At 39.2% G+C, this 15,681-nt stretch overlaps 1 protein-coding gene across 1 annotated transcript in view; it reads right to left on the reverse strand.

Moving 5' to 3' along the window:
* The window catches only part of LOC117993128 (uncharacterized), a 713,143-nt gene that overhangs the window by 577,075 nt on the left and 120,387 nt on the right, over positions 1-15,681 (reverse strand). The window lies entirely within an intron of this gene.

Below are 15,681 nucleotides of genomic sequence, written 5' to 3' on the forward strand. Positions count from 1 at the left end.
CCTGTTTATATTGTGTCATATTACTGCTCTTGGAATTATTGATTTTGGCCCCTAAGATCACTGACTTTTGACAAGTAGGTACGCTGGACTTGCACCTCTTGCACCTTTAATTGAATTTTAAAAAAAGAATATAATATGGGTATAGGTCTCAGCAAACAACTTGTGCATGCAGCAGCGTAGTGGGAGAAAGTTGGCGAATCCGGGAAGCGAAAGTCGACATATCAACCAATCGCGTGCACTCGCGCCGACTGATCAACCAATCGCGTGCATCCGCCATTCGCCAGCCAATCACATCAATGCTCAAGTTGTTTGCCGGGTACTATACTTACCTTCAAGTCGAGAGTGAATAGGCACCTTCTAGGCAAGCGCGCTCCATCTTAGGCTGCATCATCACTTGCCACCAGGTCTGATTGCAGATAAGCGCTAGTCTATAAATTTAAAAAAAACTTTAAAAAAATGTGTGTTAAATATTATTAAATATTATTATTGATTTAACGCTGAAGGAAAACACCGAAAGGAAACTGCATCCTTGAGAGTTCTCTAAAATATTCTCAAAGGATGTGTGAAGTCTGCCAATCGCCACTTGATCAACGTGGTGGACTGTGGCTTAACCTTTCTCAAACTGAGAGGACCCTGTGCTCTGTAGTAAACCGGCGATAATAGGCAATTATAATTTGTTAAATAGATAACACAATAAAGGCTAACTAAATAAATAATAAGCTTTGAATAATTAAATAAATAATAAGCAGGATTGACTAAATAAATAAAAAGTTTTCCCTTAATTGTATAAGAAAATTAACGTTTTCACAATTTACCTAAATACTAGCTGACCCGCCCCGGCTTCGCTCGGGTGGAATTTAGAAAATAGAGGTGGGGGTTGAATTTCCAAAAATCCTGGAACACGTATTTCTTCATTTGTGATCGAAAACCCAAATACCAATTTTCATGCAAATAACTTGAAAAATGACAATGTACAAACTTTCATCCCCTATTTAACCCACTTAGGGGTAGAATTTCGAAAAATACTTTCTTAGTGGATACCTACTATTTACAAAGAACACACCCTCAAAATTTCATGTCTCTAAGACCAGCGGTTTAGGCTGTGCGTTGATATACATATATGTCAGTCAGTCAGTCAGGACTTTGAATTTTATATATTAAGATATACAGATTATTTTTTATGTAATTGTATTATTTTTTGTGGCTGAAAGAAAATTAAATGTAAACAAACTATTATAAATATGACTATTGTTGTATTACATAGAAGGCTTTTTGCGAGGGGTAAGTTTTATATTATTTATAGGAATGTTTAATGTATGTTTATGTAGCGAACTTTTGGGGTAAAATAATTACTTCCTTATGCCTGCGGCAAAGCACCTCATAATATTGTTCTGTTGTTGTTAATAAATCATCATCATCCTTAACAGAGACCTATAGTTCGCAACAACTCGACATGGCAATCGGTGTATGAGGTAAGTCGGGGGGGGAGAGAGAGAGGAGGGGTTCGAAGTAGTGAGGCTTTTCGATTGTCAACAAATTCCAGTGACATATTCTTTTCTCAACACACATTACCCACCCTTCCTTTAACCTTCCTTTTTATTTAGTCTGTGATCAAAGTTTAAAAGCTTTAACAACAATTTTATTCATCTCCGTTTCACCGTGAAACTTAGTGTTTGTTGTTGGAAGTGAAATCGCTTAATACCTGAAGATTCTGAGTCGAGAACATTCTGTGCTTCGCAAGTTTTTGTTTGCTAAGAATGCAATGTTTTCACAGTATCATCACAGTTTAGAAATTATACAGTAAACCTACGGCCACACCTGCACGTCTTGAAAGTGGAACGCGATGCGGGAGCGTCTATGAGACGAATCTATACTTACATATTAGTGGAGGTGGTGGTTGCGAAGGTGTGCATGATGCCATTAAGGCGATATGCGTCCCAAAAGCGGAATAAAGTTTTGGCCTCAAAAACTAAGTTAATTTATTTTTTAATATTATGAAAATTAAAGATATTCTATAGTGAATTACGAAAGCCAAAACACGATTGGCACAGTTTGGCTCGATACAAAAAAATCGCAAAGATTCCTCAAAATACGCATTTTTTACACGACCATTGAGAAAAACCAGTTTTATTCGATTGATATAAAACCAAATTCAATAAAATTTCGTATTTACGTTCAACGTTTAATACACTAAGGGATTAAGGTATTAATTATGGTAACAGAGCACATAGAATTTTAAATGTAAATATTTATAAAAAGAGTGCAACAAATTTGCGCTCGGGCGGCCCAGACGCTCCTTGCCGGCAACGCGTCTTATTAGAGAGCACCCGTATACAACTTCAATCCCATTTCGCCTTAAATATCGTGAGACGCGACCGCGCGCCGAGCGGCTGATGTTCCCGCTTCTTAGTCACTTTCGTCACGTAGGTTAGAATGATACTTAAGCGCCTTTGATCGTTAAAATAATCCCATTGACAGTAAGCATTTAGGATCGCGGTTTCAAGTTCAATCACCACTCGATACTCGTAAGTTTGTGGTAGGCGTATTCAGCATGTACTTACTACCTACTTACCCGCCTATATACGTATAGATAATAATAATTTTAATCTTCTTGAATTTGTTGGCCAACTGTATTTTTTTAAACAGTGGACTTATTTTAAATAGGTATAAAACCATTTTTACAGCATACATTCCTTCCTTCCTTGTAGCTTGGCAGCATCGTACCTGCAAAGAATAAAAAAACAATGATAATAAATTATACACGAAAGGTGCCAACGGGACCCTATTTCTAAGCATCTGCCGTCCGTCCGTCCGTCTGTTAGCGGGCTATACTTAATATCTATATAGTGAGATGCCTTGCGGTGGAGTGTGCTGTTCTGCAGTGCGCTGTGAAGCGGTGCGGTGCGGTGCGCTGCGGAGCGGTGCGGAGCGGTGCGGTGCGGTGCGCTGCGGAGCGCTGCGGTGTGGTGCAGTGTGGTGCGTGCTGGGCGGCGCGCGGCAATCATTTGAATTGGCTCGCCCGGACGGGTGCCTCCGGGTACTTGTAGCTTTATACCTAAAAAAATCGACCAAGTGCGAGTCAGCCTCGCGCGATGAGGGTTCCGTACTACAGTCGTATTTTGGACATTTTGCACGATACTTAAAAAACTATGATACATAAAAATAAATAAAAATCTGTTTTAAAATGCACAGGTGAAGCCCTTTCATATGATACCCCACTTGATATAGTTATCTTATTCAAATATAGAAAATACTAATTATTAATTCATGACCACAATTTAATTTTTTTGTGTGATGTGACCACAAATTCACGGTTTTCAGATTTTTTCCCTTAATGTCTGCTATAAGTCCTACCTACTTACCAAATTTCTTGATTCTAGATCAACGGGAAGTACCCTGTAGGTTTCTCGACAGACAGAAAGACAGACAACAAAGTGATCCTATAAGGGTTCCGTTTTTCCTTTTGACTCGCACTTGACCAATTTTTTTTTAAAGTGCTAGAAAAGGTAGTAATTTTATACTTAAAATATGTTAGCCTGAAGATAACCTAAGCCGGGCTCCCCACATTTCTTAACTAAGTTGAAGTGTAGGCATAATCTTAAGTCACAAATTAAGCTCACTCATAAAACTGGTCCCGAAATCCGACCTCCCGCGGGAAGATCCCTTCGCAAACTAATTTACTGCTTCTAACGAACAATTTTGGATTTTATGGCAAATTGAAAAGTGCCCAGCTCTTGATGAATCAAAAGTGACGAAAATTTAACTGTCATTTGAACGTATTTTTAGTTCTACATGCAAAATGTCAAGTTTATCGACCCATCATGATATATCTATCATAGGCGCTGATGATATACAGGGTGTAACCAGAACGCTAGCAAAATCGAAAACAGAGTACTGGTGATTACTGATATTATGATACCACAAAAAAGAACGCAAGAAATTGCAAATAAAACACCTGACTGACGCTAGAGGTCAATGAACGTTGCATGACTAGGCCACTCGGAGTCAACGCCGTACGACACGGCATTGACCCGAGTTTTGCGCGCTATACATTTCGAGTTTGAAAAATACTAAATCACTAAAACTACAAAATGAGGCAAATCGTTATTGGTATTGGATTGTGTTTAGGTAGTATAACAATAACGCTAAGTTTTTGCTAGTATTCTGGTTACACCCTGTATAATATATTAGTTAGTCAGTTTATTCTTCTATACATATAGCCATCAATTTGCTATCAACAAATATATTTTTGGGCTGAATCCTCACGTCGATTCAAAAATTTATGCGTTTTTGTCATGCACATTTTCTTTTAATGGTATTATATGTAATTACTAGCTGACCCTGCGAACTTCGTTTCGCCTAACAGTCGATTCAAATTTTTAAATTTTTTTTAAAATATCAATTCACTATCAGAAATTCTAAAATCCCCACGATTTAGGACTTCAGTACTTTGCAGCATCAGGATTGAGGAGTTAGGATCCGAAGTTCAGTGATGTAGCCTATGCTTGGTACCTAAAATAATTTTGCATCATCCGCAGTTCCTGAAACATTATAGTTTAGGAGTGCTGTACCCTACATCATCAGGGTTGAGGAGTTGAGACTTGAAGTCTGAGAATAAAGTCGTTGCTTGGTACCTACAATATGAATTCAATATGAACACTTCCTGAATCTTGATAACCCAGGCGGGCAGTACCCCTGCAGCATCAGGATTAAGGAGTTGAATCCAGAATTTTTTATGTGACCACGACGTAAACTTTTTTTGTTGATTTAAAAAAAAATTTGCAAATCGGGCCAGAAACCTCGAAAAAATCGATGTAGAAAAAAGAACCACCTCCTTTTTGACAGTCGGTTAAAAATCGATGACCTTGAAATATTTACGGAACAATCTTTAAAATATCCCCTTTCTAACAAAAAAAGAATGAATGAAATCGGACTACGCGTTAATGAATTACAACTCAGTATACATTTTAACTTTCGTCCCCTCTCCTACGGGAACCATGCTGAATTTCGGGATAAAAAGTATCCTATATTTTTCCTCATAGTATGACCTCAAATCGTACAAAGTTTCATTGGAATCCATTCAGTAGTTTCAGCGTGATGCGCGGCCGTGATACAGACAGACAGACAGACAGACAGACAGACAAAAATGAAAAAAAATTACAGTTTTGGGTTCAGTATCGATTATAGAGTGCCCTCGAAAAAAAATTTTCAAATATCTTCAATGTACAGAATTTGACCTGTTACAGTTTTATTATAAGTATATAATATATATATATATATATATATATATATATATATATATATATATTGATTTATTTAAGTTTACAATGTATAAAAAAACTACATATCTAAATACTTGGCTTTTAACCAAAGAGAAACGTATCTATTCACCAAAATCCTAATTCATTCGATTCATCCCGCCGCATAAATCTCTTTAAATTACGACCATTTACGGGTTAGCGCTTTAAAACCATATCATCAAGCGCTCGTAGATCACGCTAGATGGCGTTGGCATTCAAAACAAACAAATCACGGCACTCGGCCGCTGACCTCGCGGCTAAGCGCACGTTATTTATGCGTCGCGCTTGTTATTTAATTTTAAACGTTTAGAAATCACATTTCAATCGTTTTAGACGATTTAATGTTAAAAGGCTTCTTTTAGTTAGAGAAAAGGGAATCTATCTATCGTTTACCTAGAATCAAGTAGTTGGGCAGGAAGGTAGGTCCTATAGCACCAGTGGCGTGCAGCTCATAGAGGCATAAACGCACTGCTTACCCTCATTGTAATAAATCAATGCTTATTTTTCATTTTAACCTGCCGTGTAATAAGTTCATACCTAAATGCATACCCTGGCTTGAACTCCTGTGCACGCCACTGTATAGCACCTACTTGCCAAATTTCATGACATACGATGGCACGGAACCTTTCGTGTGCGAGTACGACTTGACCAGTTTTATAGAAGATATATGTGGTCAGTAGTGGGCTGGCGATGGGTTGATCATGATGAACCCATCTTATACTTTAAAAATATTTACTTACAGCCAGAGTGGCGTGCACGTCATAGAAGCATAAAAGCACTGCTTACCTACCTTAGTTGAAATAACCAGATACTTTATTTTCATTATGCCCTGCCTGAAAATAGGTACTTAATACTAAACTCACGCATACCCTGGCTTCGAACCTTGTGTACGCCACTGCTGGTTACTCATACCTTCCTCGGTATAATATTGAAAAATACAGGCTTAGAAGCCAAAACAAGTAATTAATAGGTAACAGGATCCTTAACCCTCCTCACAAGAGCGGGGTACTAACAGCCCCTGACCCACCTTGGGCCACGAAACCACTCCCCGATACTTGAACACTCATTAACGAAATGGGCGTTGAGGAACATTGATATAAGTAACCAAAGACACACTTAGGGCAGCGCAGACCAAGCGCGCTGAGTAGAAATCAGCGTGGCGAATGCCGTCAAATAGAGGCGCTGAGTAGTAGCTAAAGCACGGGTATATGGGCGAAAACTAGGTTTGAGTACATAGAATAAAAGATGCCGTGCCTAGGCGATCTTTGACCATGGATATTTTAATCTTCGCTCAAGAAATGTGTGACAAATCGTAAAACTAAATGATTCATAAGTTTTAAAAAACAAAGAGTGACCTGAAGCCCATTAAAGCAGGGCTTAGGACAACTACCTGATCAGGTGTTCTAAACCTTGCTTGACCATGCAGCCAGCCCGCTTAAGCTAAGAACATTCTAAATTCTAGAATAATGAAAAGAATATTAGTATGTTTTATACAGGAGCAGTGTGTAGGCTCGACCGTAACAATAGGGAGAACTTCCTCCCTAGTGGTGTTGTCCTCGGTAGCGCCAGCTGGCCCCACGGTTGTGTCTTGAAACTTCTATATTTGCTAAATTCCTAAACACTCCGTTAGTGCGATTAAGATTTGCGTGTTCTACTTTCACTTCCGAAGATGGTACCCGTGCTGCCATCTAGTGAGAGCGACGTGAGAAGTCAAGGCTTGGAATCGTATCCAATGTCTCGGGAACTCCTACGATCGCCACCACTAGTGTGGCACGCAGGCGATCCTAGCGATGATGATGACGATGCGAGACCCACCGGCTATGACACTATCTCCACGCGCGATGGCCAGCCTATCGTCCGCAGCGCGGAGATCACCACCGGTCCAGACACCACCCCCGTGCGCGACGGCGAATCTATCGCCCGCAGCGCGGGGAACGCAACCAGCCACGAGGCCCCAAGCCAAGATGGCGGGCCCTAGCCGGTCAAATTCCGGCTAGAAGACCAACACCGGGTAACATGAATACCCCGCGCCTTGCCCGGGTAAGGAGGCTACGCCTCGAGGCCCGTGCCCGTGAGAAGACCCTGTCGCCGTATCCAATGTGTGTGTGTCGTCGTCGTCGTCGTCGTCGTCGTCCCCCCCCCCCCCCCCCCCGTAGCCCCCGTCTTAGCCTAGGTCAAACGGAGAAGACAGGGCTGCTGTGTATCCAATGATTGCTGATAAATTTCTCTGTACAAAATGTGGCGAACGCCAGTTTCACGCGAACCTAGTTTAGATAGGTATATCTTGGGTTAGGTAATACATCAGTGTTGTCGAAATGAAATATTTTATTCGGCGCAAATTTCAACGTAGCCTGAACCAATGATCCGTTTCATTTTACGGGCGCGCATAATGGGGAAACTGTTCGTGTTTATACCGTGTTCCTACTAAATATAATTAATAAAGAAATAACGATACGGTATTAAATTGAAATTATTCGGTAATCATTTTTTGGATGTTTCTTTTAGTGGTTTTGAAGAGATTATCATTTTTTTGTCCTTCTATACAATAGATAAGTAGAACTCGAAATAATACTTTGTTTACTAAGGGATACTTATTTTTAGGGTTCCGTACCTCAAAAGGAAAAACTGAACCCTTATAGGATCACTTTGTTGTCTGTCTGTCTGTCTGTCGGTCTGTCGGTCTGTCAAGAAACCTACAGGGTACTTCCCGTCGACCTAGAATCATGGAATTTGGCAGGTAGGTAGGTCTTATAGCAGACATTCGGGGAAAAATCTGAAGACCGTGAATTTGTGGTTACATCACACAAAAAAAAATTGTGGTCATGAACTAATAATTAGTATTTTCAATTTTCGAAGTAAGACAACTGTATCAAGTGGGGTATCATATGAAAGGAATTCACCTGTGCATTCTAAAACAGATTTTTATTTATTTTTATGCATCATAGTTTTTGAATTATCGTGCAAAAATACGACTGTAGTACGGAACCCTCGTTGCGCGAGCCTGACTCGCACTTGGCCGGTTTTTTATAATACTGAGGCAAATATAGGCTAACACAGGACTTTTTAAAAATTCAACTCCTAAGGGGACAACATAGAGGTTTGTTTGTGTGGTCTACGCGAACGATGTCGCGTGCATAAGCTATTCAAGGATAGTCTATACTAATATTAGGTATAAAGAGGTAAAGTTTGTAAGTTTGTTTGTAGGAAGTAATATCTGCAACTACTGAATCGATTTTGAAAATTCTTTCTTCAATACAAAGGCTACATTCTTCCTGCTATATTTTATTTTCAAGTACCCGTGCGAAGCCGGGGCGGTATACGCGAGTTACAGTAAAGTTTACTTTAGACACATTACAAAATTCAATCTCTACCAGCCTACTAAGCAGTAACAATAGGTACAAGGGTAAAAGCCATTTAAAAAATTAAGCCATAAAGGTAATGGGCCGTATATGCGTGTGCGACATCGAGGGGAGGTGCCGGTTCGATGCTCGGGGAAAAAACATGTGTCACTTCTTAATTAGTTTTGTCAATTAAGTGTTTTACATTGTACTTTTTGAGTGCGTAATGATTATTAATGATAGTAAGTGGTTTGAAGTATGGTTTTTAAAAAAAATTGAAACTTAAAGCTTGCCTTATCTAATCTAAATATATAAAAGGAAAAGGTGACTGACTGACTGACTGAATGACTGTCTGACTGATCTATCAACGCACAGCTCAAACTACTGGACCGATCGGGCTGAAATTTGGCATGCAGATAGTTATTATGATGTAGGCATCCGCTAAGAAAGGATTTTTAAAAATTCAACCCCTAAGAGGGTGAGACAGGGGTTTGAAATTTGAGTAGTCCATGCGGACGAAGTCGCGAGCATAAGCTAGTTACTATATAAATCATGCCCGCATGGGATGGTGCCAAGAATATTGGCTGCATTACCGCACTGGACAGCTTCGCTAATGGTACGATTACACCTACCGAGTAGTGAAGCGAGACAGTAAAATGTCACTCGGCCGAGACAGTGCTGTGGCTGAGACATTGTGGCGAAATTGCACTCGTTAAAGTGTTTATACCAACCGAGTACTCGGCCGAGTACACTGACTCGCCACTGTACTCGTTAGGTGTAATCATACCATAATCGGTTGCGCAAAAAATGAGCCAGCCCTTCTGTCACCAGATGAGGCGATTAATCGCGGTGAAATGTCTCGTAATTTTTTTAGCACTAAGACTCCATGGCCCCAGGGTCTCCACAGCAAACGGAACAAAAAATGTAACTCTCGATTAGAGAGGCATACTTGCGCCGCTTGCCGTTTTCAGCCATTTCTACTGCGGCTCCCGGTCTTGATGCTGTCTCCCTGTATGGATTTTGTGATAGGTATGTTGTTGAAAAAAAGCCAAGAAAAAGCTAGAAGTTTACATGAACCTCTACTCAGTGCTTCATCAAAACATAATAAAATAGACGAGATGAATTCGAAACGGTTATTCTAAGTGCATTTTACCATAATGCAGTATAGACAGTTGTGGAGTTGATGAGGCATCCTACATACTAAGCGTTTTTGCAACTGTTTATCGACGTTTTTTATCGATAAAGAGTTGAATGGGTCACAGAGTTGAATGGGTCACTTCGATCTCGCTTGAAAAGAACTGATGTTATATTTGTTATGAAAATATATATAAAAGGTGAATGACAGACTAAGGTTTCACATCTCAAACGGATCGGGCTGTACATACAGATAGCTACAGCTGGTAGAAAATAATTTTTGAAAATTCTATCCCTAAGGGGGTAAAATAGAAGTTCAAAACTTTCGTGATCCACGCCCATGAAAACAGTTTTTCATCTCAAAATATACTTACTAGCTCTTTGAAATACATGGTATACCAAATCTTGTTGTATAAATATTTTGAGCGCTTTTACGAGCTTTTTTTACGCTTTGTGTGGTTCCAATTTTAGATAGCTATCACTGTGTTAACCATGAAGAATGTCTCATGAAGCAAGCATGGGGCTTACTTTTAACTAACGAGCTATTTTTCTAACACAATAATAATCCTTGTCTTTATCCTTATGTTACAAAACAATAATCATTCTATCTTTATCTACAGAGTGCTTCGTGATAAGGATGGCATTATAACTGTCGCGTGTGTTGCATGTGTCAAGATTCAAAATACAATATTAGTAATGTATAAAAATAAACACTTTTGTGTAGATATTTTGAGTTGATATTTCCATGTGGTATTATCCACGCGCGTTTTTAAAACAGCTTGGTCTAAGGAGAGCCTTATTTCAAACGCCTTGTGTGGTTCCATTTCTAGACAGCTATTACAGTGTTAACCATGAAGAATGTCTAATGAAGCAGGGTGAAGGACACAGTTACTGCAAATGTGCATTTCGTCTGAGAGCGATGATGTACCCACTTGGGTAAACAGTTTTATTTTCTCGGTGACTTTGATAGAGTTGTTATGGTATTATTTTATAGCGGGGAAGGTCAAAGGGGGAGGGTGTAAAATCTAAATCTTGGGTTTTCTTTATATTCCTGAAAAATCGAATTTAAAAACAAGTATGTAGGTATTTAAGAGAGTCTGGGTTTCCATCGCCTCTGGCGCAGTAGTGAGCGCTGTGGTCTTATTAGCGGGAGGTCCCGGGTTTGATTCCTAGCAGGGGAAATTTGGAATTCTATAATTTCTAATTTTTCTCTGGTCTGGTCTGGTGGGAGGCTTCCGCCGTGGGTAGTTAACACCCTACCGATAAACTCACGATGCAGGTCTCCTTCACTGTTAAAGAAAGTGATATTTAATTGCATAAAACGCACATAACTCCGAAAAGTTAGAGGTCGAACGCCCCGACCTGCCGAATAGGAAGCGGACGTCTTAACTACTAGGCCATCGCGGCACCTCAAGATCATCTATAGTTCTTGACAGGTTGAGATGGCAATCGGGGTATGAGGCGAGGGGACGCCCCGTACATCCGCACGTCACCCGCGCTATCCCGCACCGGGCCATCTCGCCCTGTCGCGTACTATAGTAGTCTATAAATTCTGCATTGTTGGCTAGTAGAAGTGGCAATGGATATGGCACATAGTTCGATATACCAATAAACGTTAGGGTCCCAATGTTCTAGAATGGCGACCTCGCACGGGAAAGCGCCGCGTTGGAAGACTACCCCCTACTACTAGTTACTAGTTACCCCCTATTACTAGGTAAATGGGTGGTTGGCAGGGAGAAGCTGGATTCAGGCGGCGCAAGATCGTGGCGTGTGGAAGTACCTATAAGAGACCTATGTCCAGCCGTGGACCTCTATCGGTTGATGATGATGATGATGATGATGATGATGATTGTTCATGAGATTCTGGTCTACCTATAGCTCGGCTCAGTCTATTAGGTAAATGTAACTATAATCATTTTAATTTGGTTATTTAAAGTAAAAAAGTAACCGTATAGAAAAGCGAGTGAATTTGGCTCGTTGTAGCACTTGTCCAGCGAAGATTAAACTAGTTTGGCTCGCGGAGGGACTTACTTTGGACGGCATCCATAGCAAACTAGCGCTGGGCCAAAATCTGCTAATAGAAGTTACACTTTTTTTTTAAAGTCGGAAAATCCAACTAAGTAGGTATTATAGAGATATGTATATAGGTATATATATTTATATATATTTGTGTATTATTAGAATGTACTGTGTATGTAGTCTAATTTATAATAATACCTAGGGCCATTTTCGGCTGCCGCACCAACCCGTGCTTTCGTGATTCCTTTCGTCAAAGGTTGCCTGGAAGAGATCGCTTTAGCGATAAGGCCGCCTTTGCATGCTACATCTATTAGATTAAGATCCTGTATTGTGTTTTTTCAATGTTTACTTTGTGTTGTGTGCAATAAAGTGTAAATAAATAAAAATAAGTAGGTATAGGTATTTACTTTTACCTAGGCAGGCGTGCCAGGTATCTACATCATCTATACAGGGTGTAACCAGAACGCTAGGAAGAACTTAGCGCTAATCCAATAATAATTTAATTGGAGAGGAAAGGGGAATATTAGTCATTTAATATGGCTAATATTCTTTTTAAAAAAAAAAAAAAAAAAAAAAAAAAAAAAAAAAAAAAAAAAAAAAAAAAAAAAAAAAAAAAAAAATTCCCAATCCAATACCCAATAATAATTTTCATTTTGTAATTTTAGTGTAAATCACTAAAATTACAAAATGAAAATTATATTAAAATTAATTATTAAAAAATATAGTATTTTTGTAAACCCGTAATGTATAGCGTGCAAAACTCTGGTCAATGTCCCACCTACGACGCGGCATTGACTCCGAGTGGCCTAATTACGCAAGGTTTGTTGAACTCTAGTGTAAATCAGATGTTTTATTTGCAACTAGCTTATGCTGGCGACTTCGCCTGCGCGAAGTACACAAATTTCAAACCCCTACTTCACCCCTTAGGGGTTGAATTTTCAAAACTTCTTTCTTAGTGGATGCCTACGTTATAATAGCTATCTGCATGCCAAATTTCAGCCCGATCCGTCCAGTAGTTTGAGCTGTGCGTTGATAGATCAGTCAGTCAGTCAGTCCGTCACCTTTTCCTTTTACATATTTAGATACCGGATCTTAGACCATTAGGCACAAGCATTATTAGGGTAATAACTAATTGTCTGTCACGACTACAAGGCAGGCTCAACGACAAGATGACAGTTGGATTCCACGTAAGCTTTATTAGGTCAAGGTGTGACGATTCGGTCGGTCGGCGTCTATTCGGGTCAACCGTGTTTACGAAATTCAGTATTCTTTTAAATTGGATCAAACTTGCTTGTTTTATTTCTGAGAACATAAAAGTTGTTTGGTAGTTTTTAGCTGTTCTACCGTCCTTTCGTTAAAAACGGCTAACCTCAATTATTAGTAATGTTTGAGTTATATCGCCAAAATACTTAGGAATTTTAAAAATTTTGTTGTTTTTCTAAATAAGGGGGTGAAATAGGGATTTGAAATTTGAATAGTCCACGCAGACGAAGTCGCGAGCATAAGCTAGTCCTTACATAATCTCGAGTGACACTATGTATAAACTTTTTTAAGAAAAAAAAATATGGCAGAGCAGTTTTGTTTTTAATTTTTTAAATTTAAATTCATGTTCTTGGCGATAATTCAAAAACCATTTTTTGAGTAAATCGCTTTTTAGCAAGAGGAGGCAGTATTTCAATCAGTATCTAGCCCTCGGGTAAACTTTTTGTTTTAAATATACGAAAGTTTATCAGTTTATTGTCTGCAGGTTTATTACCTACTTTATCAGTTAAACTACTGAATCGATATTGGTGTATATCCATATAACCATTTGTCTCATTTTGTAGTTTTAGTAATTAAGTACTGTTCAAACCTGCAGTAAAACTCGGGTCAATGCTCCACCTACAACGCGGCATTGACTCCGAGTGGCCTACTTCCGCAATGTACCTACGTTGACCTCTAGCGTCAGTCAGATGTTTTTGCAATATATCTTGAACTATAGGTTTTTTAATTTTTTCGCGTTTTTTTTGTGGTATCATATCAGTAATCGTCAGTACTATCACCTGTGTTCGTTTTTGCTAGCGTTCTGGTTACACCCTGTATATATGTACTTATCTGTGTTTGCAAGTATCAAATAGGTATCTACATTCCGAGTTTATGGTCAATAGCGTCGCGTGCAATCGTAAAACTAAACGCTCAAGAACGAATGACCTTGTACAGACATAAAACGCTGGAATAGACATGTGTATAGAATTTAATGTTCCATAAATTGATTCTTCTATCTTCAAGGCGTTTGTAACGACCCTAATTCGTTTTTATGGTGTCTTTACTTTCATATGTCTATGGGATCCAATCTGTACAAACCTTTATAATACCTACCAGGTATTTTGTTTCATGTAAAACTACAGTACACCAATAATAATTAGAGCTTTAATAGCTCAACCGGTAAAATAAATAAATAAATAAATAAATAAAAGTTTATTCAGCTCACAAAACAAGAAAAGACAAAAAAAAAGCAAAGCATACAAACCAAATGTTACAAATTAAAAAAATTAAAACTAGACGGATGACGTCCAACTTTATTTTTCCTTCCAGCCACCGGACACAACTGAAGCTGTTACAAAAATTAGTCAGGATCTCGCAAGCATAGCACACTGGTCAGACTTAAACTCTCTCAATCTTAATCCTCAAAAAACAAAACTAATGATTCTAGGTACAAAAGGAACTATCGCGAAAATTGAATCTTATAGCCCCACCATTCGAATTGGAAATGATGCGGTGGAAAGAGTTTATGAAGCACGTAATTTAGGAGTTATTTTTGACCCTAACTTACGTTTTGAAAAACACCTCCGAAACATTGTTGTTGGTAAAGGAGTGGACTGAAAACCGAACGACGGTTCAAACCCCGCCCGTTGCACTATTGTCGTACCTACTCCTAGCACAAGCTTGACGCTTAGTTGGAGAGGAAAGGGGAATATTAGTCATTTAACATGGCTAATATTCTTTAAAAAAAAATCTACTAATATTATAAATGTGAAAGTGTGGATGTTTGGATGTTTGTAACTCAATCACGCAAAAACGGCTGTACGGATTTGGATGAAATTTTAAAAGGAAATGGACTATACCCTGGATTAACAAATAGGCTACTTTTATCCCGAAAAATCAAAGAGCTCCCGCGGGATTTTGAAAAATGAAAATCCACGCGGACGAAGTCGCGGGCATCAGCTAGTAAGTAATAATATCTTTAAGATCTGTAAACTAACCCAAATTCGCAATAAAGAAAATTAAATTGAATTGAAATGCGCGACCATCCGTCGTCATACAGTTACATTGGGTCTGATTTTTGTTCAATAAACAAGCCCAAGCTGTGATAGCCTAGTGGTTAGGACGTCCGCCTTCTAATCAGAGGTCGGGGGTTCGATTCCGGGCACGCACCTCTAACTTTTCGAAGTTATGTGCGTTTATATCACTTGCTTTAACGGTGAAGGAAAACGTCGTGAGGAAACCTGCATGCCTGAGAGTTCTCCATAATGGCGTGTGCAGTCTACCAATCCGCACATGGCTATCGTGGTAGACTATGGCCAAACCCTTCTCACTCTGAGAAGAGACCTGTGCTCTTTAGTGAGCCGGCGATGGGTTGATCATGATGAAACAATCCCAAATTGAATATACCAACCGACTATGTGTACAACACCCATTTCGTAGATGGGTGAAAATAGAAATGGGTTAAGTAGCTCTAGAGTAGCTCTACATTTTCCTATTTACCATTGTAGTATCAAAGGTCCTTTCACAAGTGGGTGGGATTGAGGGCGTGCAGTTGACGTATGAAAATGAATCTCTATGCACTACTGACTCGCAATCTCAAAGAGATGACTTGTAATTACTCAGCCCTTGATTGATTGGACACACGG

Source organism: Maniola hyperantus, chromosome 23 (genome assembly GCF_902806685.2).
Source record: "Maniola hyperantus chromosome 23, iAphHyp1.2, whole genome shotgun sequence".
In the NCBI taxonomy this organism is placed as follows: domain Eukaryota; kingdom Metazoa; phylum Arthropoda; class Insecta; order Lepidoptera; family Nymphalidae; genus Maniola; species Maniola hyperantus.